The sequence below is a fragment of the Somniosus microcephalus genome, chromosome 9, assembly GCF_052327205.1.
Source record: "Somniosus microcephalus isolate GS21.2 chromosome 9, FLI_Smic_1.0, whole genome shotgun sequence".
Taxonomy (NCBI): Eukaryota; Metazoa; Chordata; class Chondrichthyes; order Squaliformes; family Somniosidae; genus Somniosus; species Somniosus microcephalus.
In genome coordinates this window covers 219,985,084-219,988,579 of record NC_140995.1, presented here as the reverse complement: position 1 = coordinate 219,988,579, position 3,496 = coordinate 219,985,084, and the positions used below count along the sequence as shown (strand labels likewise).

The 3,496-nt window shown below is 41.0% G+C and overlaps 1 non-coding gene across 1 annotated transcript; it reads right to left on the bottom strand.

Annotated features, from left to right (window-relative positions):
- Positions 1–2,085: 2,085 nt before the first annotated feature.
- On the bottom strand, positions 2,086–2,172 carry trnastop-uca (transfer RNA opal suppressor (anticodon UCA)). Its single transcript has one exon. It is a non-coding gene; the product is annotated as a tRNA-Sec (tRNA).
- Positions 2,173–3,496: the final 1,324 nt, after the last annotated feature.

The window sequence follows — 3,496 nt, the reverse complement described above, 5'->3', positions numbered from 1 at the left end:
GGGAATGTCTATGGATGTTATTTATATGGACTTCCAGAAGGCATTTGATAAAGTCCCACATAAGAGACTGTTAACTAAGGTAGAAGCCCACAGAATTGAGGACAAATTATTGACCTGGTAAGGAAATTGGCTGAGCGGCAGGAGACAGAGAGTAGGGATAATGGGCAGGTACTCAAATTGGCAGGATGTGACTGGTGGTGTCCCGCAGGGATCTGTTTTGGGGCCTCAACTATTCACAATGGGGCAGTAATTCGTCCCCAAATGCGTGAGTACGGAAGGGGTACTCACGCGTCTGGCCGGAGGGAATGCCGGTTTTCAGCATGCACAGCTTGTAAAAAGCACATGTAAGCATTTATTTTTACAGGTAAGTGGTGTTTTAGTGCAATTTAGAATTTTTTTCCCACAGGTTTATTATTTTAAAGAATCTACAATAAGGTAAGTTTAGTTTTAGACACTTTTTATTAAAAATATATTTTTTTGAAAAAAAAAATTATTGTTTAAATTATTTTTTTTAACTTATTTATACTTAATTTAATGATTGGGATGCTTTTAAAATTTTTATTTAAAGTTTAAATAGTGTTTTGGGCCCCCGTAGTTTTCATGAGTTTGACAGTTCTTACTCTCAAACTCATGAATGAACCTTCCCCTCCCCTGATTGGCTGCCCAGTGCTCACCTGATCCCAGCCGGCACATCGCACTAACTACACTGCTGGATCAGGTAAGCACTGCGCGCTGACATCTGAACCGGGCCTGTGACAGGAAATGCAAGCAGGCCCGGGCTTCAGATGTCAGCGCGCAAGGTGAGTGCAGATCGGGGGCTTGCACGCGCGGCAAGCTCCCGACACCAAGTTCTGGGCCAATATTTATTAATGACTTAGATGACGGCATAGAAAGTCATATATCTAAATTTGGCGATGACACAAAGATGGGCGGCCTTGTGAGCAGTATAGATGAAAGCATAAAATTACAAAGGGATATTGATATATTAAGTGAATGGGCAAAACGGTGGCAAATGGATTTCAATGTAAGAAAATGTGAGGTCATCCACTTTGGACCTGAAAAGGACAGAACAGGGTATTTTTAAATGGTGAAAAGCTAAAAACAGTGGATGTCCAAATGGACTTGGGGGTTCAGGTACATAGATCATTAAAATGTCATGAACAGTTGCAGAAAATAATCAAAAAAGCTAATGGAATGCTGGCCTTTATATCTAGAGGGCGAGAATACAAGGGGGTAGAAGTTATACTTTAACTATACAAAACCCTGGTTAGACCACACCTGGAGTACTGTGTGCAGTTCTGGGCACCACACCTTAGGAAGGATATATTGGCCTTGGAGGGAGTGCAGTGTAGGTTTCCCAGAATGATACTCGGACTTCAAGGGTTATGTTACGAGGAAAGATTACATAAATTAAAGTTGTATTCCCTAGAATTTAGAAGGTTAAGAGGTGATCTGAGTGAAGTTTTCCGGATATTAAGGGGAACAGATAGGGTAGATAGAGAGAAACTATTTCCGCTGGTTGGGGATTCTAGGACTAGGGAGCACAGTCTAAAAATTAGAGCCAGACCTTTCAGGAGTGAAATTAGGAAACACTTCTACACACAAAGGGTGGTAGAAGTTTGGAACTCTCTTCCACAAATGGCAATTGATACTAGATCAATTGTTAATTTTAAACCGGATATTGATAAGTTTTGGTTAACCAAAGCTATTAAGGGATATGGGCCAAGGTTGGGTATATGGAGTTAAATCGCAGATCAGCCATGATCTCATTGAATGACGAAACAGGCTCAAGGGACTGAACGGCCTGCTCCTGTTCCTATGTTCCTCCACAAACTTACAAAAGTCAATTGGACATTTATTTGAAAGAGAACTTACTTACAGTGTTATTGGGAAGAAGCTGGGGATGTGGAAGTAAATTGAACAGCTCTTTCAAAGAGGTGCAACGGGCCAAATGGCCTCCCTCTGCATCTGTAAGATTCAATAAACACAAGCCGTTGTTGGTATATATTGTGAGCAGTCACACTCCGGCCTAAATGGAAAGAATATTTTTTTAAAGTCTGTATTGAAGATGAGAAACAAGAACACCGCCTGGAAGGTGGAATCGAGCCACTCTGTCGTTAGACAGCTACAGGTTTGAAGCCTGCACCCCAGACCACTGAGGTTCATCCAGGCATTGTACTTAACTCACTCCATCAATATATAAACCACTGACAAGGTCATCACCTTTAACTTGTGGTGATTTGTTTCTTCTCTCTGACTCATTCATTCGACACATCGTCAAATCACAACAGTCAAAATGGAATTTCGTGTCAAGCTATGAAGCGATTTGGGATGTTTTACTACGTTGAAGGCGCTATATAAATGCAAGTTGTTGTTGTTATCATGTCCATTACTAATATCACAAAGCAAGATTTCAACCCACTGATTCTGGGTTACAAACAACTGGGAAATAGCTCCACAAACAATCATACGAGATTCTAGACTTAGTTAAGGCCGACTTTCAATGGGATGAGGCAGAGACTGTCCACAGTAAACTGGGCAAATCTGTCACTGGGTAATATGACAGAAGATCAGTGGAAGATGTTTAAAAAAAGAAATTTAACGTGATACAGAACTAGTTTATACCCCTGAGGGGCAAGAGCTCTACTTGCCAAAAAAACCCAGCCGTGGACAACTAAAGAGGTAAAGGACAGAATCAAACTAAAGGGCAAACAAAAATAGCACAGATCCTGGGGAATGGGAAAGATACAAAGGACAGCAAAGGGTCACAAAACATACAGCAAGAGCTACAAAAAGGGACTATGAAAAGAAACTTGCAAGGGATTTCAAAATTAATACAAATAATTTTTATCGTCACATCAAGAAAAAGAGAGTGGTCAGGAGCAATGTTGGCTCCTTAAAAACTGCAAGTGGTGATATTGTCAATTACAATGGGGAAATGGCGGACACATTGAATAATTACTTTGTGTCAGTATTTACAGTAGAAGAAGAGGACAGCATGCTGGAAATCCCAAAGAAACTAATATTGAATCGGGAACAGGGACTCAGTGAAATTAATGTAAGTAAAATAACAGTAATGAAGAAAATAATGGCATTAAAGAGTGACAAATCCCCAGGACCAGATGGTTTCCATCCCAGAGTTTTTAAAGGAAGTGGGTGAGCACATTGCAGATGCCCTAACTATAATCTTCCAAAGTTCTCTCGATTCACGAACCGACCCTTTAGATTGGAAAATTGAGCATGTCACTCCACTTTTTAAGAATGGCGGGAGAAGGAAACCCAGGAATTATAAGAACATAAGAACATAAGAAGTAGGAGCAGGAGTAGGCCACACGGCCCCTCGGGCCTACTCCGCCATTCAATAGGATCATGGCTGATCCGAATCTAGACTCACGTCCACTTCCCTGCCCTCTCCCCGTAACCCCTAATTCCCTTATCTGCTAGGAAACTGTCTATCTCCATTTTAAATTTATTTAATGTTGCAGCTTCTGCAGCT